Source organism: Molothrus aeneus, unplaced genomic scaffold (genome assembly GCF_037042795.1).
Source record: "Molothrus aeneus isolate 106 unplaced genomic scaffold, BPBGC_Maene_1.0 scaffold_102, whole genome shotgun sequence".
Lineage (NCBI taxonomy): Eukaryota > Metazoa > Chordata > Aves > Passeriformes > Icteridae > Molothrus > Molothrus aeneus.
The window spans coordinates 284816-300589 of NW_027098765.1; the positions used below are offsets into that span (position 1 = coordinate 284816).

At 45.7% G+C, this 15774-nt stretch overlaps 1 pseudogene; it reads right to left on the reverse strand.

The window, feature by feature from the left end:
• Positions 1–14292, reverse strand: part of LOC136569553 (uncharacterized) — a 40143-nt pseudogene extending 25851 nt beyond the window's left edge.
• Positions 14293–15774: the final 1482 nt, after the last annotated feature.

Sequence of the window (15774 nt, forward strand, 5' to 3'; positions counted from 1 at the left end):
TAGTTTATCCTTGCGAGACATAGTGGAAAATCTTATCGCTAAGATGCACACGACAAGAGATGCAAAACACGGAGATATGTATCTCTCTGAAGCGACAAGCCAGAGCCAGGCGTGTTTTGGCAAAGAGTAGGTGGCACCATGTTAGAAATTGGAAAACTTTGCTGGATTTCTCTCAACTAAAGCTGCCAGTAACTAGGACCCGGCAAGTCCTTAGAGCCACAAAAATCACCTTTCAACTGATACCCAGACCCAGAGGAAAGGACTTCTTTTTTCTATTGGAAATGACCTCCATTTGAGGCCACTCGCCCTGTCCGACATGGCAGTGGCAAGCACGGAATTGGCAAACTTTGCTGGATTGTTCCAAAACTAAAGCTGCCAGCAACTAGGACCCTGCATGTATATAGAGCCCCAAAGGCCATCATTCATCTAAAACGAAGATGCTGGGGAGAGGACTTCTTTTTCCCATGCAAAATGGCCTCCATTTGCGGCCACTTGTCCTGACCGACACGGCGGCGACAGGATAAAAATTGGCAAACTTTGCCGGATTTCTCCAAAACTAAAGCTGCCAGCCTGCAAGTCCTTAGACCCCCAAAGACCACCTTTAAGCTGATACCCAGACCCTGGGGAAATGACTTCTTTTTCCCAGAGAAAATTGCCTCTGTTTGGGGCAACTTGCCCTGTCTGACAGGGAGGTGCCAAACTCGAAATTGGGAAAACTTTGGTGTATTTCTCCAAAACTAAAGCTGCCAGCAACTAGGACCCTGCAAGGCCTTAGAGCCCCAAACGTCACATTCCAACTGATACCCAGACCCTAGGGAAAGGATTTCTTTTTCCCACAGGAAATCACCTTGGTTTCTAGCCACAGGCTAGAGCAGGCGACAGGATAGAAATTGGGAAACTTTGCTGGATTCCTCCAAAATTGAAGCTGCCGGAACTAGGACCCTGCAAGGCTTTAGAGCACCAAAGGCCACCTTTCAACTGATACCCAGACCCTGAGGAAAGGAGTTTTGTTCCACATGGGAAATGGCCTCTCTTTGCACCCACTCTCCCTTCTGACAGGGTGGTGTAAAGCTCGAAATTGGCAAACTTTGATGGATTTCTCCAAAATTAAACCTGCCAGCAACTAGGACCCTGCAAGGCCTTAGAGCCCCAAGACCACCAGTCATTGCATACCAAGGGGAGCGGACTTCTTTATCCCATGGAAAATGTCCTCGGTTTTTGGCCACTCACCTTGACTGACAGGGCGGCACCAGGTTAGAAATTGGGAAACTTTGCTGGATTTCTCCAAAACTAAAGCTGCCAGCAACTAGGCCCTTGCAAGGCCACAGAGACTCAAAGGTCACCTTTCATCTGATACCCAGACCAGAGGAAAGGACTTCTTTTTTCTATTGGAAATGGCCTCCGTTTGAGGCCACTCACCCTGACTGACAGGGCAGCACCAGGTTAGTAATTGTCAAACTTTGCTTGATTACTCCAAATCTAAAGCAGCCAGCAACGAGGACCCCTCACGTCCTTAGAGCCCCAAAGGCCGGCTTTCAACTGATACTGAGACCCTGGGGAAAGGACTTTTTTTTCCCATGGGAAATGGCCTCCGTTTGCAGCATCTCATCCTGACTGACAGGGTGGCACCTGGTTGGAAATTTGGTTAACTTTGCTGGATTTCTCCAAAACTAAAGCTGCCAGGAAACAGGATCCAGCAAGGCTGCAGAGCCTCCAACGCCACCTTTTAACTGATGCCGAGACCTTGGGGAAAGGACTTATTTTTCCTTTAGGAAATGGCCTCCGTTTGCAGCATCTCATCCTGACCGACAGGGCGGCGCCTGGTTGGAAATTTGGTGAACTTTGCTGAATTTCTCCAAAACTAAAGCTGCCATCAACTAGGACCCTGCAAGTTCATAGAGCCCCAAAGGCCACCTTTCATCTGATACCTAGACTCTGGGGAAATGACTCCTTTTTTCCTATGTAAAATTGCCTCTGTTTGAGGCCACTCGCCCAGGTGGAACTTTGGCCGCTTTTTCTTCAATGTCCAGGGCCAGCTGACCAGCTTTGAGTTCTGCCAGTTGACTTGATCCACCTTGTCCTTCAGTGGCCTCTGTGACCTGCCGTGAGGGGCTCCATATGGCTGCTTTCAACTTCTGGTTCATCCCTAAGATGCGACAGGAACTGTCAGTGAAAAGAACATAGCGCCTTTCCTCTGGTGGCCTTTGGTTATAGGGAGAAGCCTCTTCAGCCCATGTCACTGGTTCCTGTCCTTCATCTGTGACACCAAAATTCTCACCTTCAGGCCAATTTGTAATTACCTCCAAAATCCCAGGGCAATTCAGTTTCCCTATATGGGCGTGCTGGGTGATAAGAGCAATCCAGTTGCTCCATGTAGCACTGGTGGCATGGTGAGTGGAAGGAACCTTGCCTTTGAACATCCACCCCAGCACCGGTAGTCGGGGTGCCGGGAGGAGTTGTGCTTCTGTACCAATCACCTCTGAGGTGTCTTGGACTCCTCCATAGGGAGCCAAGATTTCTTTCTCTGTTGAAGTGTATTTGGCTTCAGAGCCTCTGTAGCTTCAACTCCAGAATCCCAGTGGTCGACTCCAAGTCTCCCCAGGCACCTTCTGCCAAAGGCTCCAGGACAAACCATGGTTCCCGGCTGCAGAGTAGAGCAGGTTCTTCACCTCTGGTCCCATCCTGACTGGGCCAAGAGCTACTGCATGAGCGATCTCCTGCTTGATCTGGACAAAGGCTTGTTGCTGCTCAGGGCGCCAGTGGAAATTGGTCTTCTCGTGGGTGACTGGGTAAAGAGGGCTCACCATCTGACTGTACTCAGGAATGTGCATCCTCCAAAAGCCTATGGCACCTAGGAAAGCTTGTATCTCCTCCTTATTGGTGGTGGAGACATAGCTGTGATCTTGTTAATGACATCTGTAGGAATCTGATGCTGTCCATCTTGCCACTTTACTCCTAGGAACTGAATCTCATTAACTGGTCCCTTTACTTTGCTCTTTTTAATGGCAAAACCAGCTCCCAGGAGGATTTGCATGATTCCCTCCTTTTTCAAACACTTCTGTGGCTGTGTTCCCCCACACAATGATGTCATCAATATACTGTAGGTGTTCTGGAGCCTCACTCTTTTTCAGTGCAGTCTGGATCAGTCCATGGCAGATGGTAGGACTGTGCTTCTGTCCCTGGGGCAGTCAGTTCCAGGTATACTGCACTCCCCTCCATGTGAAAGCAAACTGAGGCCTGCATTCTGCTGCCAGAGGAATGGAGAAAAATGCATTGGCAATGTCTATAGTGGCGTACCACCTCGCTGCCTTGGACTCAGGCTCATACTGGAGTTCTAATATGTCTGGAACAGCAGCGCTCAGTGGTGGAGTCACTTCATTCAATGCACAGACCACAGTCTACAGTCCACAGTCCACTGACAACAGTCAATCTCCATTCAATGCACAGTCCACAGTCAATCCTCATTCCCCTTTAGATTTGCGCACAGGTCAAATGGGGCTGTTGAAGGGTGAGTGGGTTTGGCTGACCACCTCTTGGCTCTCCAGCTCTTGGATCATCTTATGGATGGGAATCACAGCATCTCGAGTGGTTCTATACTGTTGATGATGCACTGTGGAAGTGGCTATTGATACGGTTGCTCTTCTCCCTTCAGAAGTCCTACTGTAGATGGATTCTCGGATACTCCAGGCAAGGTGTGTTCAATGGCTGGATGCCCTCTGTCACTACAGCCGCTATCCCAAATGCCCACCTGAGTTCCTTTGGGTCTTTGAAATACCCTCTTTGGAGGTAATCTAGGCCCAAGATACATGGGGCCTCTGGGCCAGTCACAATAGGATGTTTCTTCCACTCATTTCCAGTCAGGCTCGCATCAGCTTCCACCAAAGTGAAATCCTGTGATCCCCCTGTCACACCAGCAATAGAAACAGACTCTGTCTCCACAAGTCTCGATGGGATTAATGTGCATTGCGCACCAGTATCTACCAAAGCTTTATATTCTTGTGGTTCCGATGTGCCAGGCCAACGAATCGACACAGTCCAGAAAACACCGTTTTCCCTAGCCTCTACCTGGCTAGAGGCAAGGCGTCTCTAAGCCTGGTTATCCTTCTTCCCTTGGACATATGTCTTGGATGTCCCTTCAAGGGGATTGGACATGTCATCATCATCATCATACCTGGCAGTTCGGTTACGGGCAACTGGAGCTGCTTTCCTTTTGGTGGAACTCCCTCTCTGAGCCCTGTCTTCCCTCAATTCACACACCCTTTGTGCCAGAGCAGCAGTAAGTTTTCCATCCCATCTCCTCATGTTTTCTCCACAATCACGCAGGTAGAACCACAGCTCAGCTCATGGGGTGTACCTTCTCTCACCATCTGGGAAACATCTGCCTTAGATACCTTAACCTCTGATCTATACTGCTGAGATTTGGAGAAGGTCTTCTTTAATCTCCTCTCTGAGCTTCTTATGATTCTCCTCTATCTTGTCCTCTAATTTCTGCAGATGTGTTTCCATCACTGCAATTCTGGCATGTGTTGGGCCATGTACAGCATCTGCATATGCTTGGAGCTTCTTTGCCATATCAAGCACAGTCTCATCCCTCTCATCCCTCTTCATTACAGCTAAAGTGGAAGCATATTTGTGTGGCCCAAGTCATACAAGTTTCCACCACATCACAGATGTGCATGGCACCAAGTCTGGGTTCCTAGTTGTTACATCATCTGAGAAGATAATCTCTGCCACTGCCATTTCTCTCAGGCGTTGGATCCCTTGCTATATGGTCTTCCACTGGGTTTGCTGCTTATAAAGATCATCTGCACACAGGTATCTTTGTGCTACACTTTCCAAGACCCCTGCCCAGAGGCTTTGAGGGCTAGCCCCTCTCATCATTCCTTGGTCGATGACAGGATCATGTGACAGGGATCCCAACTGCCTTGCTTCAGTGCCATCCAGAATTGTAGCCTCAACTGAAGCATCCCAGAGATGGACTAACCAATTAATTATGGATTCATCAGGTCGTCAAGTTTAATCCTTCTGTAGGCCACAAAGGTCCTTCAGGGAAAAGGACTCAATATGCACCTGCTGCTTTGACTCCTGATTTTATGTCAGGAAGCGTTGAGGGTCCTTCTCCTGCATCATCATCATCATCCACTGGCCGATCAGTCTTGTCCGTGCACTTTCCACTTCTAGTGCTGGTAGCAACAGCCATTGGTTGAGGCTTATTGTCTGGTTTGGCTGCTGGCTTCGAGCCTGGGGTGTTTGTTGTAGCCTGAGTGATTGGGACTGGGATAGCTGCTGATTTATCTCCCTGCCCCCTGCCTCTGTCTGCTGCCCGACAGTATCTAGCAATGTGCAATTGTGGAGGGCCCAGCTCACTGCAATGATCTTTTCCTCCTTAGGGACATCCTGCTACTTCTCTTTCAGGTATTTCCCTACCTCAGCTGGGTTCTGAATTTGTTCATGGGGAAAGTCCCAGACTAGAGGATCAGAGAATTCCTTCAGGATTTGGCCCATATCCTCCCATTTCCCACACCACTCAGGATTTTCCACACCTGGGTCTACTCCTGGGTCAGGGGTCTCATCAGCCCATCTAGAAATCTCAGCCCTCATTTTAGAGAAGCTGCAGACTGTATAGAGGAAGGTTACCAGATGGAATACCAGAAAGATGGTTTCTTTAACATTCAGGGGAAACTGAACATTCTCCAATAGCGATGTAACAGATTCAGAGGAGAAGAAGGAAAGCAAAGGATGAAAAGCCTCATCCCCTGCTCCTCCTCTAACAAACTGGGTGCATAACCATAGCCATGAACCATTCATACTTGGAACAGACCACAGCATGTTTATAACCTTCTTCCAAATCATTTACCACCAAGCTATTCTGGTCACTGCCCCTCTGCTGTAAAAACTACCTATTAGGGACAATACTAGAGCTATTTCTGGATAAGAAAATAAACCTAGGGACTGCAGAGGTATTAAGATCTCAAAAAAACCTAGGGAGCAGAAATGCATGCAAGCCTTCACCCCAAGAGACAGTATGAATTCAAAAAGCATGGCTATTAACTGCTTTATATGAACACAGAGTAATGGCAACCAAAATGCACTCAAAACAGGGTTTTTTCCTCTCTCTTTCGAGCCCCACACGTTGGGCACCAAATTTTGTCCATTTGATGGACAAAACCATCAAATTTTGGTTTAGGGCAAATTTGGGAGAAAACCTCCAAAAGTGTGCCCCTCCAGAAAGCAAACCCACATGGCCCCTCCCCACAACCGGATCGGGAAGGATTCCTTGGAGACAAGTGGAAAGAACCTGTTTATTTAACAGGCAAAGCACCCCCCAGCACACAAAAGGAACAATACCAGATGATACCACTCTTTCACCGCTCTGAAAAAGATGACAACTTCAGAAAGTTTCTCTTGGGGGTGGTCGCTCTGTTATCAGTCCCTCCGGTGCTGGAGTAGCTGCTGCAGGCCACAAGGTGCAAACTCTCGATGTTTCCCAGGTCCCACTCAGAAGCAGGTTCGAGTAGGTCCAAAAAAGGGAAAGGATAAACAGTCCAGGGAAAATTTGGACTCCTTAGCTAAACTAACTAATGAGCAGAAGGAAAAAAATCAAGAGCAAAGCAGGAGCAAAGCAGAAGCAAGAGCAAAGCAAAAAGCAAAGCAAAAAGCAAAAGCAGCACCATGTACTGCCCTGTCTCTGTGTCCCGTCAGCCATGGTGGAGCAGCTGATAGCAAAACCAAAACAAAACATTCGCTCTTCACAGGCCAGTCTTGAAGGCACAGAACATGATATCCAGCATAAACAGAACACACGGATGGGGATACAAGCATCATAACGTCACCCTAGGACAGTAGAAGTTTGTGAATTGGTGTTTAATTGGATTGTAAAAGGTAATGGGAGGTAACTGGAGCTTCTGAAGAAAAATCACATCCTGCAATTTTGTAAAGTTACAAGCACAAAAATTTGAATGATTTTTACTATCCACTACTACATTTTCTACGAATACCATATCACAAGCAGTTCTAAGGCATGCACACCCATTGCCTATATATTTAAGGACTGTTTCGGAAGTCTCGTTAGGATGAATTTCAAAATGACAGATATTTTTTTCTGTGTCCAAAGAAACGTCTTGAGCTGGAATTGCATTACTTTCACACATGAAACCTTGTTCTCGGACAATACAGGATTCCAAATTAACATTTTGACATTTTTTACCAGTTTGACGGGCCCATTCTCTATGTTCAGAAAGATTGGGAATAGCTCCATCATGATTTAGCCCTAATGCAACAATAGGAAATCTCAAATGCACTGAGGCATTGCGTATGGTTAACACAAGAGCTGTGGCTGTGTTTGCAATGGGGTCATAAGTAAAAAACCAAGTTCCACCAGGATTGGAATCCTCTTTCAAATCAGTGGCACTGTCCCAAATTCTTTTCCGAATTTCAGTAGGAAAATTGCCGTCTTCACCTTCTCTTATCATTGAGGCAGCAACTGACTGCATCAACAACTGTGCCTGGATACAGCTGAGAGCCAAAGAAAAGTTGTTTTGTGTAGCACCGAGTGCATGAGTTACTTTACCAATTTGTGATCATTTACATTTACCTTTTCCCAAGCTGGTAATATGTTTGATAGCAAGCACTGCTGTGTTCCCAAAGCCAATAAGGACGGTCGCAGTGGTTATTATAATTCGGTCAAATCTCTATTTGTGGCAGCCAATTTATCCATAAGTACTTCAGAATCAATACTATTTAGAATTCCCAAACCTGTTCCCACCGGTTATGTCTCTTAGTGTCCGTTTTAAAAAAAAAAAAAAAAAAATTTCCATTTTTGCAGCCAGGAGGTCCAACCCTCAAAGGAAGTCTGCAAAAAAGGCAAACAGGCCGGCTGAATTTCTGAGACATTGTTTTGCATCATCAGCAATTTGACTTGTTTAAAAGACCATGCCAGATTGAACAATATGTGTTGTTGACCAGTTTTCCTGATTATATATAGTCCAATTTCAAAACTTCTCGGGCTAAGCATAAACAGTGGTTGGGCTGGAGTGGTGGTAGTAGAAGGTTGGGTCATACCACTTCTTATCAACTTAAAAGAAAGGCCTTTAGTATTTTTGGACCAAAGACAAACTACTTCTGCAGTTTGTTTTAATGTAAAATTGTGCCAACAGTCTTGTACGCTTGGGGGCGCACAAACCTGTTCACGCTTATTTGTCTCTGTCAAAACACTGATTGAGATTGCTTTACTATAAGTAGTTCCGCAAATCATTCGGCATCCTATGCTAATTTCTTCTCCCACTAGCCCTTGAAGCTGCCAGGCTTTTTGTTTTTCCCATTCCTGCCAAGTGAACAAAAGCCTGGGACCAAGGCCATTTGGTAACACATTGACTAAGGGGACTCTCGGTCCCTTCCACCAATTGGGGTATAACAATTGTACTTAATGTGGGCTTCGTAGTCTCAGTCTCTTCTACCCACTGAGATGTAACTACTGTACTCAATGTCAGCTATGTGCTCTCAGTCCCTTCCACCCATTGGGGTGTAACTACGGAACTCAGTGTGGGCTTCATGCTCTCAGTCCCTTCACCCATTGGGGTGTAACTATGGTACTCAGTGTGGGCTTCATGCTCTCAGGAGGACGTAACTACGGTACTCAGTGTGGGTTTTGTTATAGCGTCTATCTTAAATTTATGAACTAAGCCTTTTCAACCTAATGGGTCAGTCAAGTTTTTTTTGCCAGCAGCATGTCACATAAATCGGTTTAGTTAAAGTAAAATTATGCCAGCAATCAACTGGTTCATTTTTACAATCCTTTGTACTTGCAACATTGTTCGTTTTGGCACCTAGAGGGTAATTACCAACATACTCCGGGCAGCAACACAGAGTAAGGGGAATTTGTTTGGCACACTCCCACTTGTTTGTAGGACATAGTGTTGCTGAAGGGATATCCAGATCATTTTTCCCACCTGGTTCCATAAAATTTCCTGCAACTGTAATGGAGGTGGCTTTCTCATAGAGAGATCCTTCCATTTTTCTGCATGCTTCCACAATCGACTCACCAATTGTTCCAGTTAGGGCTCTAGTCCAGTCCTTCTGATCACATCCCCACTCACTTGGACAATATACCTGGGAGTCATGCAGCACTATAGGCTCTAGGTTCGGGTGGCCACCCTTGGGATACGCTCCTAGAACATTAGTGGGATGGAGGGTAGCTTCAGACCACAACCACTCAGCAGGATCCTGTCCATGGAATTATGGTAGGATGCAGAAAAGTATCAGCAGTGTTATCATGGTTCAGAGGATTCTTATGTCCCTCAGGGTTCTTCTGTAAAAGTAAAAACAACAGAAATCCTGCCACTGAGAGGCAGAAAAGAGTCAAATTGATGGGATTATCCAGCATGTATTTATCCAATGCTCTTTCCCTAGAGCATCAGAGGCTACCCATGCATATTTCTTCAGAGGGGTTTTCAGCACTAGTGCTACTTCCCCTACAGTAGGGAGGTCCACCAGAACAGGTTGTCCAGGATAATGTACTGGATTTTTTGAATCATCAGGTCCCCGTTGTGAGGGAATGATGCTTGGAGCTGTTGGGCAAAAGGCAGTGATTTTGGGACATCCATTCACCCCCCATCTACTGTTCACTCTTTTAACAGCTTCCCATAACCGAACGTCCCAATTTCCCTCCCGTGGCTTCAGAAGTCCTTTCAAAAAACCATTGGCCCTTTCTATGATCCTGTTTGCTTGAGGGTAGTAAGGGGTGTGGAAAGCCCACTTAATTCCTTCACCTTTTGCCCAATGATGTACACCTCTAGCAGTGAAGTGGACCTGCTGTCAGATTGAATTTCCTGTGGCTTTGGGAAAGTTCCAAACCACCCTGCAAAGCTTTAACCATATTATCACCTGTAGCTCTTCTAAAATAATCAGCTAGAATTTCTACTCCTACTAGCACAAAATGTTTACGTCCTGACTTCTTAAAAGGGCCAATATAGTCTACCTGCCACGCATCCGATAAACCTTAACCTTTCCTTAAATGCAGAAGGATGTCTCTCCAGTCACCTGCGACATTGCTCGCAGGCTGATATGCATATTTTATACTTTTCCCTGGTAACCAGCCAACCACAAGCATGAGCTTCTTTGTACAATCTTTCACACCTCTGTGCTGCATTTTTACATGTAGCCATTCTAATAGTTGATCCCAGTCCTCAGTAATTAGTTCTTTTTTTCAGGGGGCTGAGCCTTGCTAGTTCATCAGCTCTATTCTTCCACTCTCCTGCTGGATTTCCATCTGTTTGCTGAGAAGCTACCCAACCAATAGCAACATTTCCTTGGCTTGCAACATCTAAAATTTCTTGCCCCTTTTCCTTTTGCTACACTGGAATTCTGTGAGCTTCCCAATCATTTTGCTGCCAGAAAGGAAGCCACTCGGTACAACCTTTGTACACTGCGTAAGAGTCGGTGTAAATGCAGACAAGAGAAATGTTCTGTGCCTCACATCGGAAAACACTCCAAACAGCTATGAGTTCCCCAGCCTGAGCGCTGCCTTCCCCTTCGGTAATGATTCTTTCGCCAGATGAAATGTGTAAGACAGCTGTTCTAGATCTCCATACCTTCCCTTCCCGTTTTGCAGAGGCATCTGTGAACCAAGAACTTGCTGCTTGTTTGGGGGAGAAAGGAAGGGCAGCTTTGATTACAGAGGCAGATTTATCTTGGCTGCTAACCAGGCTCTCAGTGACTTGGATTGCTAGATTTTTAGCAGCATCTTCTGTTATTGAGACGGTATTACAGTGAGCTTCCATCTGAGCATACCATTTTCTAACTGAGGCCCTTTGGACTACCCCGTCAGGTGGGGGGGTCGTCCGATTAGTGACAATTTTGATAACTTTGAAAGGGTCTCTTACTACAATAGGCTGTTGTGCAATTTTTTCCTCTTCTAGGAGAGCTAAGCTAACCACAAACAACTCTTTTCCCAGGTAGTGTATCTTTTCTCAGCATCTTTGAAACCACAGGAATATAAACCAAGAGGCCCTGTTGGACCCTCGGGACCCCACTGCCAAATATGTACTGATAGCCCTGAGGAGGCAAATCCCCATTCCACCTGAAAGGGATCTGTGGGATGGATAGGGCCTAGTGCTTGGTGAGCTGTTGCCTCAAAAATCAGTAATTGCAATGTTTCTTCCTGAGAAGGAGTCCAATCCCATTTCATCCTTTTCCTCAGCAAGTCAAAAAGTGGCCTAGCAATTATTGGGAAATCTGGGATGTGTTTTCGCCAGAACACTAATAGTCCTAGAACTTGCTGAAGATCTTTCCTGGATTCAGGCACTTGAATCTGATCTAAAGAGGTTAGGGTATCAGGTGGAATACATGTCATACCTCCTTTCCACTAAATTCCCAAAAACTTCACTTCCTGAGAAGGCTTCTGAATTTTCTCTGGGGGCATCTGCAAATCAAGACTTTCTAAGTGAGAGATTATTTTCTGCTGATGTTTCCCTACTACCTCTATTTCACCACACCACCCCCCCGCCCCCACCAGAATGTCATCAATGTATTGATTATCACCTACAGGATCAGGTTTGGGTATTTTTTCTAATTCCTGGGCTAAAGCATGGTGGGCCAAAGTGGGGGAGTGTTTGTAGCCTTGGGGAAGCCTAGTGCAAGTGTATTGCTGTCCTTTCCCATGTGAAGGCAAAATGGTCCCTATCTTCTGGCTGTATAGGTATCATAAGGAAGATGTCTTTGACATGTATAGTTGCCATGATTGAGTGAGCCTTTTCTTGAATTGATGTTATTAATTCAGCTAAGTTTGGGACCACTGCTGTAAAAGGGTCTGTGTTGGCATTAAGCCTGCGAAAATCTACTGTTAATCTCCACTTTCCACTGGCTTTTCAGACTGGCCATACCGGTGAATTAAAAGGAGAATGTGTGTGAATTATTACCCCTTGGTTTCTCAAGTCCTGTAGAACCGCTTTGATACCTTCTCTGGCACCAGAAGGTAGAGGGTATTGTTTTACATTAGTTGTTTTATTATAGAGTAGGGAGGGTGTGGTTTGAAGCAGCCTAATGTTAAGTGGCAATGAGCCAAAAGACCACAGAAATCCCTCAGAGTCTTCCCACTGCCTCCCAGCAAGGACATCCATTCCTAATCAATTATTTGGAATGTTCCCAATTACCATTTTGATGACTAGTTGATGCTCATCTCCAGGGAGTGTCGGTTTGACTAAAGCAACATTCATAGATTCTGGAGTTCCCAGAGCATTAAGAACACAGCATTGTCTCTTAGTTGGAACAATTCCACACCTCTGGTCATACTATTTTGTTAGTGTAGAGATTTGAGCCCCAGTATTAATCAAAAAGGTCACTAGTAGCCTTTGGAGGCCCGTGATAGCTGGGATTAATATATCTCCTAATTTATTTTTAGTGAGCATTCTTAAATAAACCCAAGCTCTGCCCCTTTGCCCACCTGTAAGCGGCGGAGAGATTTGTTTCCCAAAAACCCTGTTGGTTTTGGTTCACTGCCTGTGTTCTGTGGGAGAGGCTGGGGGAGGGTTAGTTTTGGTTCCTGAGAAAGGAGGGGTGCACTGGGTTGAGCCGATGGATTTGGTTTTCGCTGGTACCAATTGTCCTAGGGTGATGTTATGATGCTTGTATCCCCATTCATGTGTTCTGTTAATGTTGGATATTACGTTCTGTACCTTTGAGACTGGCTCTGAAGAGGGAAAGTTTTGTTTTGGTTTTCTTATCAGCCTGGCGGGACACAGAGACTGCAGCTTTTGCTTTTTCTGCTTTTGCTTTTCGCTTTGCTCTCTCTCGCCCTTGCTTGCTTTGCTTCTGCTTGCTTTTGCTCATTAGCTAGTTTAGGTAAACTGTCCAAATTTCTTCCTGGACTGTTTCTCCTTTCCTTTTTCTGACCATTTCGAACCTGCGCTGGACTGGGACCTTGGAAACATCTAGAGTTTGCACCTTGTGGCCTGCAGCAGCTGCCCCAGCGCCGGAGGAACTGAGAACAGAGTGACCACCCCCCAAGAAAGACTTTCTGAATTTGTCATTTTTTTCCAGAGCGGTGTCATCCAGTATTGTTCATTTTGCGTGCTGGGGGGTGCTGTGCCTATTAAATAAACAGGTTCTTTCCACTTCTCTCTGAGGAATCCTTCCCAAACCAGTTGGGGGGAGGGGCCGTGTGGGTTTGCTTACTGGAGTGCCCTAATTTGGAAATTCTCCTCCAAATTTGCCCTAAACCGGGACACCAATTATTTATTATTTTCTGCAATTTATCAAGGGGCAAACCATCCATCACCTCTTTGGGGACCCACTTTTTAATTCCCAACAACCACCAACGTTGGCGGTTAGAGATCTGTTTTCCTTTCTCTGTATTTTCACTGTGAGGAGCCCAAATAAACCAAACACCTTTGTTTTTTTCTGATTTCTCCTCCGGGGTTTTTATAGGTCCATATTGTCTACAATAATTACTTCACCTGCAACTTCACCCTATGTCTAAACTTTATGGCTACTGTCAGGTGAATCAGATTGAGAAGCTGAGGGCTGTGAGGGGGAAGAGTATGGAGTGAAGCCAGGATCTCCAGATCCACTTTGGTCAGTGGAGTTCCTGAGGAATATATCTAGTCTTTCTACAGGACTCAAAGCCATTATGGTTTTCTGTAGAGTCATTGCTGTAGGTCTAAGCGTTTCTGGAAGCCCACGAGTTCAATTGGTCATTAGTTCTGGCTTCACCGGTACTTGCATTGGGCATTCAAAACCAGGAACTAATTTCTTTTCATGAATCATTTGCAGGCAGGTAGCTTTGTGGACACTTTCTAAGAGCTGGTTGCTGGTGTCAACGATTGCCAGGGGGTCACCCCTTTCCAAGGGATTCATTCTCCCAGCCCAAAATGCCATGCACTGTCAGGGACCATGCATCACGCTTCCCTCCTTATCTCCTGTTGTTAAGAAGACTCCATGTCCTCAGTACCCCCTGGCCTCCTGTTCAGTTAATTTAATTTGATCTCCACCACTTGAGGGACACTCAGAAGACTCTGTCTCTGATTCTTGTGGGAGGTGCCCGAATTCTTTTTTCAGCTTAGCTAATTCGGTAGCACTGAATGGTATTTTTTTAGTTGCGATATGTGGGTCAAGATCCTCATCATTAATATAGTTCTATTCTGTTTGAACCAAGGGTCTCAAGCGAAGACAGCAGTATTCTCCCCAATTTTTTACTGCCTCAAGTTCCTGACGGGGATAGATTTGTTTAATGTGAGGAGTTTCCTTTTCCTCTGCCTCTAGAGGAATCAGTATGATGTGAATTCTTAACATGTTCATCTCTAAGGGCAGCTCGCAACATATAGATCTCATTTCTATCTTCCTTTAATTCTTTCTGCAAAATTTCAACTAGGTTTTGAAGGGAATCTATTCTTGCTATTTCCTCATTTCTTTGCTTAAAACGGGTTTCTATGGCTGCTGTGAGACAAGCTCCCAAAACTGAGCAGAGGATGGTTTTATTATTGCCCAGTTTAACTTCTGTTTCATGTTGTAAAGAACAAATTCTATCTATGACATTTTCTAAATTAAACCAGCTGTTCTCTGCCCAAACCTCCCCCCTTGGAGAAGGCTTGGCATTGTATTTAGCAAGCAGAGCAGAAAATTTAGCTTTAACTTTTGTGCTAGAATTTTCAGTCATTTTGTGAAGGGACCAAAACCATGACAGGGAGGTGCAAACTTAAGTTAGACAATCTCACAGCCTTTGCTCTGTTCCCCTTTGCTTCCCTGGCTGGGTGAAGAGACCAAATCTGCCTGGGAGGCCCTGCTTAGTTCCTTCAAGTTGTCCCTTCCTTCCCAGACAGTTCAAATTCACACATAGATAAAAACAGTTTCCCCTTTTGCACTAAGAGATCTTTTGGGAAATTCTAAAGACAGAACTCTCAATAGAGTATGGGGGTGTATTTCACCTGGGCGTGTGCAGTTTGCAGGAAATTTGAAGAGCTTTCCTTGCTTTCCAGCTTCGTTCAACCCTTTTGTGATGAGGGGCTAGGTGTGGCTGAAGCAAATAGTCCTTCCCCTGTTACAGACTACAAACAGCCTTGCAGACCCTTCTGTCTATCAGAATCCTGTCCATGATGCCAATTTAATGTCACGATCCACTCATACCAATGGGGGTGGTGATGGTTGGTTAACTGATCTCGGAGTGCAACAGACAACATGGAAAGGGGGTTGCAGTATCAATCCAAACAAATTCACCTTTATAGAATGACCACAGCAAATGCGTGAAAGGAATTAGAGAGAGGAAAAGAATAGAAAAGAGAGGGAGAAAGAGAGAGGGAGTTGTCCTTCGTTGACTATATGATGCTTTTATCCCAAATCGTCTTGTTCTGTTTCTGCTGAATAATAAGTTTGGCACCTTTAAGACTTGTTGCAGAGAGTGAAGGGGGGAGAGAAGAAGCAGCAGTTTGTTTTCAGACACTGCACTCACTCCTCCACATTCCTGCTCCTGGACTGTGTTGTCTGTGGATGAACAGACAGTGGGACAGAGCTCTCCTTTGCTTTTAGTCAGTTTTAGCTTGCTGAGGCAAGGAAGTTCCCTGGACTGTGGTTTTTTTTTCTTTTTTCCCTTTTCTTTGGACCTCTTGAACCCTGCTCTGGACTGAACACCCAGAAGAGCACCGGCAGCTAGCACCTGTGGCCCACTAGGCCGGGCCTGGCCCGCGACATTTCCAGCACCGGAGGGATGATAAGAGCCTGAGTGAGCTGAACTGCAACCCTGGGAGGGGACTTTCTCAGTTTGTCATCTCTTTTGGAGCAGCAAGG